Source organism: Rhamphochromis sp. 'chilingali' (assembly GCF_963969265.1).
Source record: "Rhamphochromis sp. 'chilingali' genome assembly, chromosome: 5".
Taxonomy (NCBI): domain Eukaryota; kingdom Metazoa; phylum Chordata; class Actinopteri; order Cichliformes; family Cichlidae; genus Rhamphochromis; species Rhamphochromis sp. 'chilingali'.
This window is the reverse complement of record NC_137932.1, coordinates 21,208,068-21,229,098: the sequence shown is the minus strand read 5'-3', so window position 1 is coordinate 21,229,098 and position 21,031 is coordinate 21,208,068. Positions and strand designations below refer to the sequence as shown.

Genomic DNA, 21,031 nt, shown 5'->3' with positions numbered 1-21,031 from the left:
AGCTCTAGAAGGGTGGCATGGGGTGGTAGGTGCTACCCTAAAATGATCTCTTGCCACCCGAAGTGCCACCCTAGGTTTGCATATGACAGTGTTGTTTATTAAAATAAGATACCATTAACACTTTGAGCGTAGTTACAGTTAACAGTGAATATAAATGCTAAAACTGAATATATTGCATAGTGTTACCTCCCTCCACAAATAACAAATGGTTCAGCCCATAGCGCAGACTGGCTTTTTTCTTGTTTTCAGTAGCAAGTGATGGTTATGATTGTGAATTGTGAATTCAGATTTCACACAGGTGGTTGGTTGATGCACTCTGGAAATGGAATAAGGGTGAGTATTATTAACCCTCTGGGTTCCACGGACTCGCTGCACCCCCAAATCACATGACTGATTTAAGCTGACATAGCAACAAGCTGCCACGCTGAGTCTTTCAGCCCGTGCTGAAAGATCGGACTTCAAAGTATACACCGTTTTTTAAATTTTAATTATAGGCCAGTAAATCCAGAGTTTTATATATATATATATATATAAACATATTAGGGGTGAAACGATACACAAAATTCACAGTTCGGTTCGATATTTTTTCGATACAAAAAAATGTTCATGCCTTTTTAATTTGTCATTTATTAAAATTATAAATATATATTTTAACTCAAAAGTACAGTTTTGAAATTTAATGTTGTTGAAACAACAAAGTAATAAAAAGTAAATCTATCTGATCGAGCTTAGCTTCTGTCTCGCTCATATATATAAGTATATATGAGCCATGCTTTTTTCTATATCACTTTTTAGGGGTTTTTTTCCAAAGCATTTTCTGAGGACAGCGCAAAAACAGTAAAGAAAGGGGGAAAAGCCACCTATTTGGGGTGGCTGTAGCTCAGGTGGCAGAGCAGGTCAGCCACTAATCAGAAGGTCGGTGGTTCGATCCAGGGCTGCCTCCTGGCTGCATGCCAAATATCCTTGGGCAAGATTGCCTACTGGTGGTGGTCAGAGGGCCCGGTGGCGCCAGTGTCCGGCAGCCTCCCCTCTGTCAGTGCGCCCCAAGGCAGCTGTGGCTACAATGTAGCTTGCCATTGCCAGTGTGTGAATGTGTTAGTGATGGGATTTCCGGCTCTTTTTAGAGAACCGGCTCTTTCGGTTCGGCTCACTAAAAAGAGCTGGCTCTTTCGGCTCCGAACCGGCTCTTCAGGTTGTTTTGTTGCTTTAATTAATTTATTATTAACAGTATTATAAAATTATGCACAAAAGGAATTACTAACGTAAAAAAAGTGGTTTTATTTATATATGTTTATATATAAATATATGCGGTGGTCCCTAGAGACAAAACACGTACAAACTCCAAGACACATTTCTAGCATGAACTGAACTTCCAAAGCAGAGCTACTAGATCACTTAAATTACACAATTGAAAGCATGTGTGTATTGTTTGTGTATTTATACACAGGCACTCATATATATTCAAATAATTTTAAAAAAAATGTTCATTTACCTGTTACTACCACACAACAAATCCAGTCATTGGTACTTGCTGGCTTGTGTAGCCACTCGGTAACAAAAGTTCAACACTGCCCCCAGCATCCTGGAGCACTTCTGTTGTCTTTTGTACGTGTTTTGAGTTTTTATGTGCTTCTGAGTTTTTACGTGTTTTGGAGTTTGTATGTGTTTTTACGTGTTTTGGAGTTTTTACGTGTTTTGGAGTTTGTACGTGTTTTTACGTGTTTTAGAGTTTTTACGTGTTTTGGAGTTTGTACATGCTTCCGAGTTCGTACGTGATTTGAAGTTTGTATGTGCTTTATCTCTAGGGGCCACCGTAAATATACTTTTATTTATTCACTCCACATAAAATGTAATAAATAAATCATATAATACAAAAATCAACTATTCACATTTCAACTTTTAACTATTTAAATTTTCAGCTTTTTCCTTTTACAAATTTAAAGTGAAACAACACAAAACACTGCAAACCACAACACAATTAAATATAAATTAAAATATGAAAACAAAAAGAAACATGCACATTCTCTGTCAAATGGACCTGCATGAATAAACTTTCTGAATCCTTTATCATCTGCAACTGAAAATAGTTGTGGATGATTACTATACCTTTCTAATGTGACGTTGTTGTCCCTGGCTCTCTTTCTCTCTCTCCCCCTCTGGATCTGTTCCTGTGCTACTGAGTGTAACTACTGCCCCTCCCCCCTCTGCCCAGCGTAAAGCACAAGGCTCGCATGCTGAGTGAAGCAGAAAAAAAGTGCGAGAGAGAGGGTGAGAGAAAAAAAACAAAACAAAACACACGTGACGGCTCGCGATAAGGAGCCGGCTCGCGTCGTTCACGTCAAAGAGCCGGCTCTAAGAGCCATTTCGTTCGCGAACGACCCATCACTAATATTTAACCCCGTGCAGACGGATTCCCCATGCCAGTCCGTTAATCACCTCTCTGTGGTAACTTGCCTCCCGCGAAAGCGTTGTACTGATGTATCATTTGAACTGCGTTAACTCTGCCTTCATGTGTCTAGATTTCAATCTGGCGTCCTGCATCTGCCACCTGCCTGCTGACTTGGACCACCCGGTGCACCACCTGGCCTCATCACTGACTCTACGGATACCCTTTCCACAGAATTTCACACTCCCTTCCCGAGTCCCACGGTCCCACTCCGATCATAAGCCAACTACACAAACCCTGTCTTGTTGCGTTTACCTGTTTTCCCAGCTCACTATTAATTTTCTCCCCTTTCTGTTGCAGCCTCTCACGGTCCCGATTTCGGCTTCCCCGCATCATCTATTTCCCCGGGTTTTTCAGTTCCTCGCTTGCTTCTCTGGTTATCCTGGGTCACCTTTTGTTAATATAGTAGTTTTTTGCTGCTCGCATTTGAGTGTGCTTTTGGATCCTTTTGGTGTACGTGCACCTCGGTGCCTGACAAATGACACTGACCAGTGTCCCATTCTACCTCCTCCTGAAGTCCCACTGCGCCCAAGTCCTCCACCTATTGGAGTTTCTAGTAACTACAGAAAACACCTAAATTCAACTTTCTCAGAAAAGCCTCCTGGTGCAACTGCTCATGAGGATTCACCGCGCCCACCTGATGAAATTGCACACTTTCCAAAGAAGAGATACTTCCATTTATCTACTGTTGCTTTTCCTTGTCTCGATGATTAAAGATGTGTTTGTAGTAATAAATACATTTTTGAGCAAATACATGTTGAGATGGTATGCTTGCTTATGGTGGTTATGAAAGGATTCAAAAAGGATTATTGCTGATAAACTCTTAGCTTTTCCTACTCATGTTCTCCATGAGCTATTTTGATGTATACTTTGAAGATCCACTCACATTATTATTAAATATGTATATTCTCAGTAGAGTATATAGCCACATGTGAACAAGGAATACATTCAATTCTACCAGATACTCATTAACAAGTTACCTCAACATAAACAGTGTTGTGGAGTAATGGAATATATCCTCTATGCTGTTACGTATATAAAATACAAAATATGCGTAACTGTATTCCTTTACAGTTACCCTATTAAAAGGTGGTATTCAAAATACAGTTACTTTGTTGAAATGAATGGATTACACAGCGATATTTTCCTGTTTCATAAGGCTGTTGTCATGGTCCTGGGCCATGTTGGCCCAGTGTTCTTAGTTTTCTTGTATGTTTGTATTTTGTTCCTTATTTAGGCCATGTTTTCTGAGTTGCCCTGTTGTGTTGTTCCCTAAGTGTTTTCCCTTCATGGCTTTTACCCCCTGTGTGCCCCTCTGTGTATCTGTGAGCCCTCGTCTCTCCTTATGTTTTATTCCATGTTTCCCCTGCCCATTATGTCCAAGTTCTCCCCGTGCTCTCTCTCTCCCCCCTGTGTGCCCTGTGTATTTATGAGCCCTCGTCTCCCTTTGTGGTTGTTTCATGTTTCCCCAGCCCGTTATGTCTGTGTTTTCCCCGTGCTCTCTCTCCTCCTGTCTGAACCTCTGTGCACTTCCTGTTTACTTTGTGACTCTCACGCCCGTACATGTCATGTTCAGTTCACCCCGCCCTGTCTCGTTATGATTATCAGTGTCACCTGTGTTCCCCGTGTGTTCCCACTTTCCTCGTTTACCCTCTGTGTATTTCTGTCTGCGTCTCCCTCTGTTCGGCGTGACGTCGTCCCTCATGCTGTGTGTGGATCTCCCTGTGTCTCCCTGTGAGTTCTTAGTTTATGGTTTCCCAGTTTAGTCTAGTTTGTATGTTTGTTCTCCCAGCAAATAAAGCTGTGTTTTGAGTTCACCTCCCCGAGTCTGTGAGTCCTGCATTTTGGGTCCAACTCCTGCCTGCCGCACAGCGTTTCCTGACAGCTGTGCCCTCTCTATTTTTGCCCAAACAAAACACACATTAAGGACCCGGCCATCGCAGTCTACGTGGGCCAGGTCCTCAGAAGGTCGGGTAGGCCAGAAGTAAACGGCTGTGAAATTGGACGGTCTAGCCTGATCTACTCCCGCCCTTAATTAAGAATATTCAAAATATATGAACAAAATCTCTTAGAAAATGTTCTTCTATAAGTTTCAATTTATTTTCAATTATTCATATGATCCTGTTACTTATTTGTGTACATAAAATGGCAGTAAAATTGTCAGAAAGCTGAAAACGGTTAATTTTTAGTTCATAAAAAAGCTTAGCTACACAGATGAAATGTTTAAACTGTTATTTATCAGTGTTAGTATATTTCACTCAAGCTTAGTAATCAATATATGCCATAATATATATGTCATAAAATAAATGAAGTCATACCTTTCTATTAAAACTGTTTATGCTGTTCTCCACCTTTTCCTTAACCAGACAAGGCCGTTGTACTGCAGGATTAACCAAGGTGTACCAGTCCTGGACCGTTTTTTTAACCAGGAGGATCCAAGGCCTGATTTTCGGCTAAGCAGGGCATCTCTGGCAGTGTTGCTAAATCTCCTGAACCAGGATCGGCAGCATGGATGGGGTGCCACAATTGAGATACTGGTGTATCTTTTCTGGTTGGCAAGTGGAGCATCCTACAGGGTGGTCTCAAGAGTGTTTGGGATGCCTCGTTCTACTGTCCACTACATCGTCCACCGAGTCACAAAACAGGTGTTGGCCATTTGCTACCAGGTCATCCACCTCCCAACAACTCCAGAGGACCTGGAGGTAGTGTCCCGTGGGTTTGCAGGGCTGGCACACCACAGAGCCTTTATGAAAGCGGTGGGTGGAATCGACGGCTGCCACGTACGCATCAAGTGTCCAAGTGGCCCTGATGGTCAGTCCTATAGGAACAGAAAACTGTTTCTATCCATCATCTTGCAGGCGGTTTGTGACCATCGGGGCCGCTTTATCGACACATACGTGGGCTGGCCTGGGTCGGTGCATGATTCCAGGGTGCTCCGCCACAGCCCACTGTACAGTCAGTCAGTCTACCCTCCTCCAGGGCATTTCATCCCCGCAGATGGAGAGTACCCATGCCTCCAGCGTCCACTCCCTTTCAGCACACCCTACAAGAGGCCAGTCCAAGGTGTGTAAGCCCAGCGCTTTAACAGCCATCATTCCAGGGCACGCACCATCATAGAGCGTGCTTTTGGAATGATGAAAACGAGGTTAAGGGCCATCTTCCTGCAAGTGCTGGAGGTGCAACACACCTTTAAACCCCACCACTCAATGTCAAATTAATTGTGTGTACACACACACACACATCTATATATATATTAGGGGCATAGCTGGACTGGCCATCGGGCATACCGGGCATTTGCCCGGTGGGCCGCTGGCGATTTTTTGTTTTTATGGGCCGATGGATTTTTTTTTTTTTTTTTTTTTTTTTTTAGGAAGGGTATATATATAATGAAAGGTGTTGGATTGGCCAATTGGTCATGATCGACTCTGGGCTGGACCAATTACAGCCGAGGAGGCCGGATGCACCCTCCCCCTTGTTTAGCAATCACGTGATTTTCGCGCATTGCATGCCGGGAACTCGTGGCAAAACAATCCAAGTACCGCATCAAATGCAAGCATTTGCAGCACCGCAAAACGTTCATTCTCCGGTTCCAATACCTTCTTGTTTTTTCTTTGACGCACAAAAAAGGAATGTACAAAACAAAAGGAGAACAATGCCGTACAAAGACAGACTCGACGAAAAGACAGAGAAAAGATACGAGGAAAAAATCAAAGAAGTGAAAGGGTTAGACCCTTACGAGCACACAGAGTGGACAAAAGACATTAGCGTGCTGCCCAACTTTCACCACGCTCAGATTTATAATTATACGGTTCTTGGAGTGAGTGCATACACTCATGAAGTTTAGTAACTTCAGGTCACTGCAACAAGCCCAGGTACAGTTTACCGACGGATGGGTGCAGGACCTTGGTCCAAAGATTCGCACCAACATTTGTTTTGATCCAGCATTATTTTTAATGCAGGGGCAAATTTTAAAAAAAAACTTACGTTCATTGCCCTAGGAACCGTTTTCTGCCACGCCCCAAAAAGTGCTATAAAAAGATTATATATTCATATTTTTTTCCCACTTTAAATTAGCCAATCTTTTAAAACTACTTCTCCCTGAAATATTCATATAAAGTTTTAATTATATTTCGGGGGTTTTAGCCCTTTAAATCGCAGTTTAATTACATGAGCGCACCGTTTTTTTAGCCCCCCAAAAAAACCTTAATATTTTCCATAAAATACATTTGAAGTAATATTTCACTTTTATTATAATTAGGCCTTTGGATGGTCCAAAGATTCGCACCAACATTCGTTTTGATCCAGCATTATTTTTAATGCAGGGGCACAGGAAATTCAATATAATGGTATATTATGATTTTTCACTTTTTCCCCAATGCTTTTTACCTTGTTGTGTTCTAAAATAAAATGAAAAAAAATATGTAAATGAAAATACAAGATCAGTTTGAACCAGAAAAAAACTTTTATTTAGAACAATGAACATGAACATTTATGTTTTTGGGAACGGGAAAGATATAAGTAAGAAAAAGGGAGGGAGAGGGGAAGAGCATATGTGGAGGTGTGGTGTGTATGTGGAGGTGTGTCAGAGTCCTCAGTTGACGCAGTCTTTGCAAATGAACACAATGTGGTCCTTACATGTGGACTTCCCGCATTTGCAGCAGGTGCCGACGACGCGTCTCCTTTTCTCATCGCAGAAGTCGCACTGTCTCCTGCCCTTGGAACTAGGGATCAGGGCGGGGCCTGCAGCAGCACTCTGCCCACTCGTCACGATGTCTGCAGCACCTGATGAGCGGGGAAGGCGTCCTCGCTTCAGTATGTGTGGGTTTACTAAAGCTTCACCCACTTCTTCAACATACAGCCTCCGTTTGTAATTTTTCTGCTGTTTCCAGGATGGGTCAATAGCGGTCCACAGCACGTAGGAGTTGTACAGTGACACGTCCAGCAGGTTGTGGAAGAGTGCCACTGGCCAGCGATTTGTTTTCCTCCTAGAGGAATAGGTGCCAACAACCTAAAAAAACCACACACACACACACAAAACAGAAAATTTCAAACCTATGTATATTTTACACAAGAATATATGAGCAAGAATGAATAAATCTGTGCGTAACTGATGCGTGATGACACCTACCTTGTCAAGGTTGTCGACGCCACCTTTGCACCGATTGTAATCTTGGATGATTACTGGCTTTCGCTTCCCTTCCCCGCTCACATCCGGAGTGCGGTGTTTTGTGCTCATCAAGAGCACATTTTTGCCACGTCGGGGGACATAGGAGACGAGAGTGTGGGTGAGCGTGAAGGCGAACGCAGACGACAGGACCGCTCTCCCTCTTGTCTGGAGCAATCGAGGCGGAAGCTCCGGCTTATTTTTCCTAATCGTTCCAACTAGGGCCACTTTCCTCTTCAGCAGCTCTTCTGCCAGGGCAAAGGACGTGAAAAAATTGTCACATGTCACCACGTTTCCCTGGAGCCCCTCCATTAGCTCCAGGGCCACCTGCATCCCCTGGTTCACCTCCGCGCAATCGCCAGCTTTGCCGGTGTATACCTGGAGTCTCCAGGCGTAGGAAGTTTCCACGTCGCATACAGCCCATATTTTTAGACCGTACCTTGCTGGCTTCGTTGGTATATATTGCTTGAACTTGCACCTTCCCCGGAACGGGACGAGCTGTTCATCAACACAAATGTCTCTGCCTGGGTTGAAGAGCAGCTCCAGGCGATGTGTCCACAAATCCCACACCTTGGGGAAGGCAGCCAGCTTGTCCTGACGGGGTCGGGAAAGCTTATCATCAAAACAGAGCGCCCCGCCGATTTGATGGAAACGCTTGTGGGACATGGTGGCTCGAAAAATATCCCGTCCGCATTTATCACCCCAGAGGCTGCGAGACGATTCGTGTCTTGACCGGTAAACACCGGCCAAGATGAGCAGCCCAACATAAGCACGCAATTCATCACAGTCCATGTCACGCCAGCCGGCGACTGCGCGTCTCCCGTGCGGATTAGTCATGGCCACCGTGTGCTGCACAATTTCATCCGTGAAGAGGAGTGCAAAGCTGGATGCCGGGTCCCTGATTCGGGCGGCGGCGTAGTGTGTCGGTCCTGGGGTGACATTTGTAGCTGCAGGAAAATAGCGGAGGGTCTCCGTATGAGTGGGGGACCAAACGATTTTGCCATTTTTTGCAGTCCATTCCGAAGCTGCTTCCTCCATCTCCCCTTCGCTCTCAGCGTCAGATGTTTCTTCGTGGGAACTGGACTCCAGCTGCTCTAGTTCCACAGAATTATCAGTTTCCTCTCCAGAATCCTCGGAGGAGGATGAGGAGTTATCCTGGCACTCTGAGTCCAGGACCATTTCCAACACTTCATCTGTGCTATAATATCTTGCCATCCTGAAAATGACTACTCCCGCTCTACTGCTCATTCTTATAACCTCTGCTGCATTGCATCTGCATAAACAATTTGAGCCCGCAGACAAAACCCAGTCTAATTTGGTCTCGGCCCCTGCTTTTATGTTTATTTTGTTTATATTGCAGCGTGGCCTTCTAACAGAGGAAAGACTTTTGAAGTTAGACACAGACACACTTATTTTTCTCTTTCCTTTTTAAATTTTTTTAGGCATAAAGACCTTTATTTTACATTTTTTAAACATACACACCATTGTCTAAGACTGTTAGTGACAGAGAATTATCATTTATTTGAGCAGAAAGTCTATGGAATAAATACGAGAGTTACTTCATTTCCTTCACTTGCCCAAAAGTGAAAAAATGGCGCCACCTGGTGGACAAATATAAAAAGTAAAACTTCAAGGCCCTGAGTCCTCATTGACATCCAAAGCAAAATAAATAAATAAAATCATATAATAATAATTTTGGGATGAAAAATAGCTGTTGTGGCGAATCCACTAGCCAAAAAATGGATCGGACATCAATTGTAGAAACGATAGTTTTATATAAGGCTTCAAAAGGGGAATGTATAACAAATAAACTGCTCGACATCAGAGCAACATACAATGGCTTCCCAAACTTTCTTTTCTAGCTAAAAAACCCCAGAGTAACTTTCGTCTACTACAAAGGATTCTGGGAAACGCAGTTTTCTAATGAAAATACCTGTTAAATGCTCCCTTTTAGCAGAAAATTAAATCTATAATTAACAGCCCTCACTAAACATGTGACTAACACTTAAATCACTTACAAAATAATCAAAATGCTGTTATCAAACAAAACTGCAATAAAGTTACAACAATAGCGTTTATAATGGAAGTCAATGGGGCACAAAACGGTCCCTAGGGTAATGGGTGTGGGGATTTTTGCTGCTCAGCCAGGCTGTTTTTAGAAATTCACACTGAAATTTTAAAAATCTTTTAAAAAAATAATCCTTTGGCAAGTTTGGTTATATTCCACTGAACACAGTGGAAATGGCATGCATTTAAAACAAAAAAGTGGCACAAAAAGGTCCCAGTATGACATGAGGGCTAGGGATCTTTTTTAATAGCACTTTTTCAAACTGTTGTCTGCTACAGAGTCACAAGTATTATACTAGTAGTAACATAGAATCCACTTTCTACGGTTTGCATATTTCTGAAAAACCTCTTAGTGGTGTGGCAGCCGTCAATTGAGCCAGCCTTGCAAACCCGTGGATGGACTATGCAGCGGACAGAGGGAGGAAGCATCCTAAAACTCTCTTTGCAGACCACCTTGTGTGATTCTCCACTCTCCGACCACAAAAGACAAACCACGCCCATATGGAAAAGATATATATATATATATATATATATATATATATATATATATATATAAAAACACCCAGCACGCCCCTGCGGGCGGTTTATCCTTCAAGCTCGGGTCCTCTACCAGAGGCCTGGGAGCTTGAGGGTCCTGCGCAGTATCTTAGCTGTTCCCAGGACTGCGCTCTTCTGGACAGAGATCTCCAATGTTGTTCCCGGGATCTGCTGGAGCCACTCGCCTAGCTTGGGAGTCACCGCACCTAGTGCTCCGATTACCACGGGGACCACCGTTACCTTCACCCTCCACATCCTCTCGAGCTCTTCTCTGAGCCCTTGGTATTTCTCCAGCTTCTCGTGTTCCTTCTTCCTGATATTGCTGTCATTCGGAACCGCTACATCGATCACTACGGCCGTCTTCTTCTGTTTGTCTACCACCACTATGTCCGGTTGGTTAGCCACCACCATTTTGTCCGTCTGTATCTGGAAGTCCCACAGGATCTTAGCTCGGTCATTCTCCACCACCCTTGGGGGCATCTCCCATTTTGACCTCGGGACTTCCAGGTTATACTCGGCACAGATGTTCCTGTACACTATGCCGGCCACTTGGTTATGGCGTTCCATGTATGCCTTGCCTGCTAGCATCTTGCACCCTGCTGTTATGTGCTGGATTGTCTCTCTCTCTCTCTCTCTCTCTATATATATATATATATATATATATATATATATATATATATATCTTATAAAGTTTGTATCTGCCTTGTGTGAAACTTGTATGAAAAGCATATAAGAGTGAAAACAGATATAAGATCCCTTGAAAAATTATATAATGAAACTTGTATGTTTTGGATACTTACTAAAACAATATATGAAAGTAATGAGAAAGTGGCCACTTTCATGAGTAAATCACGTAAGCCTTATATGATTTACTCATGAAAGTGTAATCACATATAAGTTTTTACTATTTCTTTTCCATATGGGCGGGTCACAGTCGCAGCACCCCATCCATGTCTGATCTTCCTTCGGCAGATCCAGCAACACTGAACCTGGCCCCACCTTATCATGCGAATATCATTTCGCATGATAAGGTGGGGCCAGGTTTCACAATGAACACACCCGAAACTCTGGCTGATTGGGACCCACGCCCAGTTTCCCACCTTGGCTCAGGCGATTAGAGGATCATCAGGGGGTCCTTTTGTCCCTCTGTGGGGGGGCACTCCCACTAGGTTTATATCTGGGACTCTCCACCATTTGACCTTAGAACTGAAGAAGCTTCTCGGATGAGAGGTGAAACGTCTTCAAGCAACTTAAAGAAGTCCAGACGCTTTTCTTTGCAAGCTCCTTTGACAGACTGATTTACAACACAACATGGGGACATGAACAGAGCACCAAGGACAGACACAGGTAGGGCTGACAATACACCAAACTACAGGTTCAACCCTAAACTAATACAAACCAGAATAAACACAAAACGGTGGGTCAACGACCCAGGACCATGACACTATGTGCCATCTTTGTGTACACTTTCCCACCCAGACTTCTAGACTTCTGATTGGCCAACATTTCTACACGGTTAGGAATATATCGCCATTTGTTGCTTTGGCATGTTCCTAGCAGTGTTTTCCTTCAATTTTGCGTTTACATGTGGACGGGATTATTTTTTAAAACGAAAACGGAAAATCTCAGTTTTCAAAAATACCTGTGTACGTGTGCACGTAGCCCCAGTCTCCAAGTGTTTTAAGTCGATAAATATGTACTTAAAAAAATAATGACAAATAGAAAATCTGTCCATGTGTACCAAAAACATACATCAAATGCTTAGGTAAACTACTGTGCAACAGTTGAACTACAAAGTAGAGAAGAATGCAAATATACAGTTACAGCAATTCCTTAACTTACAAATTTCAAACCATACATAAAATGCATATTTATCACGACATGCTGTTTCTGTGATAGATCCCAACTAGCTTATGTGCAGAGGTTAAATTATGAACACTATATATATTTGAATTAGCTATGTCTTTCATTTTAGGCTATCATGCTTGTGTTAGCTAGCATGTGCTAACTAACACAGCTTGTGTTAGCATTGTGCTATATTGTTGCACTAACAAGCTAGCAAGCGTGGCTTAAACAGCCAGATTCACAACAAAAAAAAACCCCAAACATGAATAATTATCACTGAAAAGAATTAACAGACTAATGATACCTGTTCACACAAAGTATTTTCATCGAGATGGTTGAAGACAGATTCACTCTTTGTCACGTCCTGCAGAGCAGACCGAGTGGAGTGAGTGAGGTGGACCCAGGTGCATACTGACCTTAACCTCCTAAGACCCGAACTTATCCACGGCATGCATTTTAAATTTCTCTTTGATATTTGGGCTCATTGGGACCCGATGAATGTAAAAATAAAGAATTACCAGATTTTTTTTTTTTTTTACCTAATTTTTGTTTCTAAGAAAAATGAGAGCCACATATGAGGATATCTGTTTACATTTTCCATAAAACAGTAGCAGTATAATGTCCTTGTAAGTGGATATCAGGCCCTTGTAGAGCAAAATTCAGTATTTTGGTCTAAATAACCCAAAATGTGATGTCCACGTATGTGGACGCCAGGTCCTAGGAGGTTAATGAAAAACAAGCCTTTATTTTGGGGCTAACACTCACAGACAAGAAGCAAGGCAAAATGAGGGAACATCTTTCTTTCTTTATTTTGTCTTTGCCTGTCCCGTTCGGTACTTTAGCAATCACGCTTGTTGTCTGAAGGACAGGAAAGAGCCCAACGAATTTATTTTTTCAAGTGGAGAAAATATGCCAATGCCATGTTGTTCAACTTGATTAGTCTGTATTATCATTCTTTATTTATGTTATTTTTTTAAGTTATTACAAATTGGACAGACATATGGAAAGGGAGAAAGGAAGCAAAGGGGTAGGGGAGACGGTAAAAGAAGACACTGCGAAAATCCGTTTGATCACCCGTCAAAAGAAGAAAAGAGAAAACAAACAGCACAACATGATAGAGACAACAACCTAGATACATGTAAGTAACAGTAAATACTAAATATTGAATGTTACTAAGTGGCACGGAGGACCGACAGTGCACAATATGCTTTAAGTTAGCAGCCAAGGAAGATAGGTTTGTGTATGTGAGCGCCTGTGTGTACACCTGTATGCGTGAGCGCGTTTAAGTTTAAAAGGTTTCTCCATCTGGGGGTGTGAGGGAAAATCTAAACTTAAACTAGGAAACTATAAATAAGACTTTCACTATGACTTGACAAAATTAAACTGGATGTGGGGTAGGTAACACAGACGATGCAACAATGAACAAAGGGAGACGGAGGACTTTGTTACGACTGTTGTCGTAATGTTGTCTCATATGTAAATCTGAGTGTACAGGTTAGTGATGGGTCGGTCGTGAATGAAATGGCTCTTAGAGCCGGGTCCTTATTAGGAGCCATGGGTTTTTTCCTCTTTCTCTTGCTCTCTCGCTCTCTCACTTTTTTTTTTTGCTTCATGCTGCACGTTAGCCTTGTGTTTGGGCTGAGCAGAGACGGGAGACACAAACAGAGCCTTGTGTTTGTGCCCGAGGGGACAGGGGCGGTAGTTACATCGCAACAGCAGTAGCACACGAAAAGACCAGGAGGGAGAGAGAGAGAATGACAGAAACAACAAGAGACAACATCATTATATTAGAAAGTTATGTTAAAGAAAATGAGTGACACCAAGAAAAGAAGAAAAATCTGTAACCATTTCAATTTTATTGAAAATAGAAATGCTCTTCTGAATAGTTGCTGGGATGCTTAGAACTCAAAATTCACTGCTTTAAATAGTTTATTTTGATGCACATGCTGTTTTCTTTTGCAAAGAAAGCAGTCTCCATTGTTGACATACCATCACCTGATGTCCAGTAACATCATATCATCATTCCTTTCTCTGGCTTTTTCATAATGTAAAACAAAGTTTACACTTTAAATTGACTTACATTACATTTTCTTCTCTTCTATCTTGTACTTAATTTGTCACTAATTCCAACACAGATAAACATTCAGCCACATATGAATACACTTTAAGTTAACATTAAGTTTTTGCTATTTTAGTTCACATACATTTGTCATTAGTTCAATCCCACATGAACATCCATTTCAACGTGCTCGTTCTTATTCATTTTCTTAGGAACACTTTTCCTACATTTCTCTTCAAAACTCAGTTTTTGTCAATCACCAAATATTATAATATAACATAATAAATAGAATATTTTTTAAATCAGAACATCTTGTATAAAGTGTGATTTTCTGATTTTGTTTAACTTGTATTTTTCTTCTCTGGCAGAATTTGTGATTTTCATGCACTACTTAATGTGTATCCATACTTAATAAAAAATACTTTATAAAAACGTTCATGTCAGAGCAGAACAACGTATACATGTTAAGACATCCTCAACAACCGCATTACGGATGATAGCTTTTAGTTGGCTTTGATGGTTGCATTGATCCAGTCCACAAACTTAGAAACTTGAGTGTAAACACTGGCCGTCCTGCCCAACGTACATCACTCAGTCCATGTTGCGACACCCTGAAGGACAAATCTGTTCTGCTCATAACAAACCGGAGGACCACCTCTGTCACCCTACAGGTAGGAAACAAAAACTAGATATTAGATAGTGGATACTTTACTATTTTACTCACACAGCTGTTTTTGACTGATGCTAAAACCAAGCTAAGAAAGTGTCAGAGTCTGCGTGTGGAGAGAGGAGAGCGGACCCAAATGCAGACAAAATGAAGCGTGGAACATAACTAGATTTTAACGAAAAGGGAGCTGTTCATTGTGGCTGTTAGAAAGGTGCAAAACAAACCTAAAGTGGAAAAACTAAACATAAACATGAAAACCTGGTGTGGAAGGGTGGATACCTGGAAACAGGGCGTGAACACAACAGACAACCTAACAATGGATGCATGACAACAGATCACATAAATACTAGGGGTGCAACGATACACAAAATTCCCGGTTCGGTTCGATACTTTGGTGTCACGGTTCGATATTTTTTCAATACAAAATAAAATGTTCATGCCTTTTTAATTTGTCATTTATTAAAATTATAAATATATATATTTTAACTCAAAAGTACAGTTTTTAAATTTAACCCTAACCCTTGTGCGTGTTTTTTATTTTGACAGCGAATGCGCACCTGCGGACCACTTATGTGCAGCCCTGGTTATTTAGCTCGTCATATTGCAGCCACAGAAATTCTTTTGTCCATGAAACCATAAAGCTGCACTTTCTTTTTGCCTTATAGTCTGATTTGTCATAACTTTTCCGTTTTGCGGTAAGCTTTTCTTTGGCTGTCACTTCTTCACCCTGACCTGTCTTATTTGGCTCAGCAGAACTGAAATAAATCCTGCTGCTTTTACAGACGCACTCACATAAGCTCAGCGATTCTCTGCGCGATCAACCTCTCACATGTTTAAGCTGCGGGAGATTTCACTTGTCATGTTTGCATAGTAAGCTAACGATTGATAAGACGATGTCAGAGGAATTGGTGCACAAATTATCATCACTCACCAATCAGTACTGTCGCTCTCTATACACAGTTCACGCGATTGCAAAGTGAAAGCAAAAAAACAAGCGCAAATTCAAACGCGATTTCAATATGTCACATATTGACAGTGGCTCACCGATGCCAATGACATAATTACCCAGCTACATTTCCGAAAGAATGCAAAAGCATTGACATATATTTTTCCTTCCTACAATAGCCGGACGGGCAGGGCAGAGATAGATTTTGGTAGCCCGACTGGAAAAATCGCTAGCCACGGGACGTCGGGCTAGCGATTTTGCGAGCCCTGTATCTGATTGAGAAATCACTCATCTTTGGAAAAGAGAGTTTATTACAGAGAAATGGCTCTTTCCAAAATAAAAGCTATACTATCCGCTTCTTCTGGGCTATATTCTCAGCAGCATATTAAACATATCAGGTCCCCATAAGGAGACTCATGTGCTAACGGATGTCTAAATGACTCGGGTAAAGTTTGTAGCATGCATGCTTGTTGTTTTTGTCTTTGCACTAGGATGATGTCGGCGTAAATGTGCAGTCATATTCGTTGTGTTCCCACTAGTGCTTTCAGGTTAACCTCGTTAAAATGACCTTAACGCCACAACACGGCAAATCTCCGTTAACGAGCTACCCCTGATAGCCCCGTGCATGGGGCTAGACGGCCAACACGTTAACGAGCTAACTGCGCTAACACACTAGCTCCCACCCATGTAATTGAGCATTGCGTGGCACATCCAACATACTGTTTTACTTTAGTCCATGACGCGCTTACCTTCAGGGTCATACGTCACATGAAAACCAAAATAATTCCAAACGCCAGATCTGAATGAGGGTGGGGGAGGTTCAATTTGCCATGTTGCAAGGAGAGCTTAACTTCTGTCTCGCTAGCTTGCCCTGCGCTCTTCCTTCTGACTATGCTGTCTGTGTTGAGCGCTCAGTGGATCTGCGCTCGACAGTGCAGCCTAGGCGGAGTAGTCGAACGCAGATTCACTGAGCGCTCCACACAGACAGCATCGTCAGAAGGAAAGTTGATAAAATAAATTACAAATGTTGTATTGTTCGATACATATGCGTACCGAACCAAAAGCGCTGTATCGAACGGTTCAATATCGATACGAATATCGTTGTACCCCTAATAAATACACACAAGGGTGACAAGGCAAATGGAAACACACGGGGAACACAGCTGAAACAGATGAACATGACGCCACAGGGGAAGAAAAATTAAACAAATTAGACTGTCAAAATAGAAAATACAGAGGTGCAGACTTAAGACACACGACCTTGACATGACATCAGGGAACAGGAGATGGGACACGGGTATAAGAAACAAATACAGAACATGACAGCGAGGGGGAGACAAGGAATGAGATACAAGGGGAAACGTAAACGAGGAGGAGACAAGACTGGGCACACGGGAAAGAGAGGGAACGAGAGCAACGCAAAGGGAGACAAAGGCATCACAGAGACGCACAAAGGGCGACGGGGACTTAAACACAGGGGACATGACAGACTCCCACACTAAAGACATGAAATTACAATCATCATAATGAGGAATAGTGGTGGGTCGGTCGCGAACGAAATGGCTCTTAGAGCCGGTTCTTTGACGTGAACGATGCGAGCTATATTTCTTTTGAGATTATTTACAAGGATAGAAACGGTTAAACTTTGGAGAAGAAAGAGAGGGATTGTTTGGCCATTGGTTCAGAAAAACACAAGAGTAGTAAAGAGAAAAGAAATGTATGTATATGGGTTGTTGACAACGGCCATAATTAAATGAATTATGAATCCTACCAGAGCAACTAGGTACGTTGCAGTGCTCCCAGCGGGCATTAGGATCCGTAGTGTAACACCACGGTCCATTGCTGTCCCCATCAGGGTTTCTGCAGAAGTTGGAGTAAAGCTCTGCTTGTGGGTGGCTCTGCGGCGTGAAACTGCAGCAGAAACATTAAGAACAAATCTCACAAAGGCATAAAAGGATATGAAATGATGATGTAAAATCAAATGCAAACACATACTTTGGCCTGTGTGGGTAGCTTGAGTCCCATCTTTGACAGATCTTTCCTGAGTTTGTTCTGGACTTTGTTCCTCTATAATCTCTTCCTATTCCATTTACACACTCAAGAAGATAGTCTAGAAAAGAAAAGAAAAGAAATAGATTGACTGATGTTTATCACAAATTTCTTATCTGATCTGAGTTCTGTGATGTTTTATGAAACTAAATTAAATTACAGCAGTGTTTAACTTTCAGGTGAAGCTGTTTTCAGTGGTGGAGATTCTTCCTCTGTAATTCTCACCACTGCAGACCATACAGTGGTCTCTGGCCTGCTGTAGAGGAGGGGTAGCACAGTGAGCTCGCAGGAGCGGCACGGGGGTGTGTTTGAAACAGGTATGCTGGGTCAGGTTAAATGACACTGCTATCTTTTGGGGGTTTTCCAGTGACAGTGAAGCAGAAGGACGTGTGTGTGGCAGCAGCCTTGGAGAGACTGTTCCAGCGTGCAGAGCACCGAAACAACAGCATCTGCTGCCCACAGATAATAAAAGATAACAGAGTAAACTGCCAACTGTGTGTGTGCGTGGGGTCCTTACCACAGTGGTGCTGAAATCTTGGTGCTATGTCAGACCCCCAGTCACTCTGCCCGCTCCAGATTGTGGGCCAGGTGATGTCTGCACAGCAGGCGGCTGCGCAGGAGGAGCAGCTGGGGGTATTGCGGGACCACTTGGAGTGGGACACCGCTGTACTGGAGCGGCTGATGGGGGCTGCAGCTGTGCCAGCGTGTCATCCCCCCCGCCCCCACGCTGTCAGTGGCACTTCACCGGATGGTACCGTTGGTTAGGGCTGCACGATTAATCATTAGAAAATCGCGATCTCGATTCATACTTATGTGCGATCTCATTTCCAAATGACAACGATTTAAAAGATTTTTTTAAAAAGACGACGACGACGATTGTACCGCATTTTGGTCCAGGACGTAATCTGCATGAAAACAAGCGCTCTCTCTTCCTGCTCAACAAATGACAAGGGCGGAGCCTTATACCACGTGATACAGAAGCTGTGCCGTGTGATGCTAAAATTAGCAGGGAAAAAAACAACGGAGAGCACGTCAGGGATGATGAGAAAGTGACAGTAGAAAATCCGTCCCGGTCAACCACCCAAACATCAATAACGGGAACCTTATACAGCGCTTCCCTATACACGTCGAACTCCCGCAGGCACAAAGAAATTACGGAGGCTATCACTTATAACCTGACTAAAGATATGGCTCCCATCAACACTGTGCAAAACGAGGGATTTAGGAAAATGATCAACACCCTAGACAAATGCTACACAGTGCCGTCCCGCAACTATTTTTTCTATTGTTGCACTACCTGCTCTATACACGCAGTGTCGAGCAACGGTGGAGACGGAATTTCAAGCAGTACAACATTTTGCAGCAACAACAAAACGTGAGACATTTGTTGTTTTTATGTTTATTTATTGTTTTTATGTTCAGTCTCAACTGTTACGAAGTTGATGTGCAGTTAATAAGTGCAATAAATATTTATACTGGAAAAGAAAATCGTGAGAGAATCGTGATCTCAATTCTACCGTTGGTATTTATAGAGACTTTTCACGCCACAATGCTGGGGTGCTGCTGTCCGGAGGAAGAGTGGGCACCACGGCTGTTGCCTCTGTTGTCGGGTGAAGCCCAGACAGCTGCCCTGAGCCTGCCTCCGGCGTCCCATGGAGTGTATTAAGATGTCTGTCAGGCGGAATTGGATCACCTTGGTCTTTCCCCGGAGGATTACCGGCAGCAGTTCCACGCTGGTCAGATGCCGGGAGGGGAGCGGCTGATAGCATGGGCAAGGCAGCTCGAAGACGAGGCGAGGTGGCTGTGTCCAGGGCGCATGTAGGAAGACGCCCATATGCTGGACTTGGTGGTCATGGAGCAATTTGTGAAGGGGTTGCCCGACGCCACCACACATTGGGATCGCTACCACAGCCCCATCGATCAGAACGTGGCAGTCAAACTGGTGGAGGACCATCTGGCCACTGGCCAGGAGTACACGCATCTGAGCAGCCAGCCTACAGGATGCCGGCGACATTGAAGAAGGGACCTCAGCATGGACAGGACGGAGTGAGCACCGGTGTGGAGCCCCAAGAACCTGTTTGCACCCCTGCTTCCTGCCAGAGACCCAGAAATGTTCGTCGCCGCCTCTGAGCCATGGGCGGCTGAACAGACCCTGGGGCCAGAGTGCTGAAAGTGCGGGTGGCTGGGGCACCTACGGCGGGAGTGTCCGTTGATGGAGGTGGGCCAGGTGTTCCGCTTCGCTGGGGCTCCGGCCTTGGGGGCTGCTCCCAGACCCTCGTCCACTGAAGCTTGGTTTGCCCCGGCTCATTGTTGGAGGCGGAGTGGGTGGAGGTAAAATGTGTGCATGGGGATGTTCACAGGTATTCCATAGTACCGCTGCTGCTAAAATTCCGGGGCAAAATGCATAGGGGAAAGGCTGCGGTTAGCCCGCGCCTGTCGCGTCCCCTGATTTTGGGTACAAATTGGCTGGGGTTTCATAGCTTGTTGGAGCAGTACATGGGGATGCGATTATGACTGGTAGATGCGTGTAATGTCTGCATGGTGCTCAGTGGTGACGCGGGGTCGTCCAATGCTGACTTTTGTGGGGAAGAAGAAGTGGGTCCTTCTACGGAGGTCCTTCTGTCTTCTGTGTCACGCCCTATGGAAGATTTTCCACTGGAGCAGTCTTGTGATGACACCCTACACTCAGCCTATGACCAAGTGATAGATATTGATGGTCACCTGGAGTGCCCTGAAGCCATGCAGACTTACCCGCACTTCCAATTGCGGAACAGTAGGCTGTATTGAGTGAGTTGCGACACTCACACTAACGAAATACACACCCAGTTGTTGGTGCCACGGAGCCGGCTGAAAATGATTTCCCGGGCGGCTTATTGCAACCCCATGGCAGGGCACATGGGATGCAAGAAAACTCAGGAACAAGTAATGGCCCGATTTTATTGGCTGGGCAGACGTGCGCCGATGGTGCGTGTCATGCCCGGATTGCCAGATGGTGAGCCAGCCAGCCGTTCCAAAAGCGCTTTTGCATCCATTACCCTTAATGGAGGTCCCATTCGAACGCATTGGTGTGGACCTCATTGGGCCATTCCACCAGAGTGCACGCGGCTATCACTTTGTATTAGCTCTGGTGGACTATGAAACGTGATACCCAGAAGCAGTGCCACTGCGCACCATTTCTGTAAAGAGCCTGGCTCAGGCACTGTTTCAGGTCATCTCCCGAGTTGGTATTCCGAAAGAAATACTGACTGACC

General features: G+C 43.7%; 1 protein-coding gene across 1 annotated transcript in view; it reads left to right on the top strand.

The window, feature by feature from the left end:
• The window catches only part of LOC308397092 (uncharacterized protein), a gene marked incomplete at both ends in the record, with an annotated part of 535,410 nt that overhangs the window by 175,592 nt on the left and 338,787 nt on the right, over positions 1–21,031 (top strand). The gene's annotated exons all lie outside the window — the stretch shown is intronic.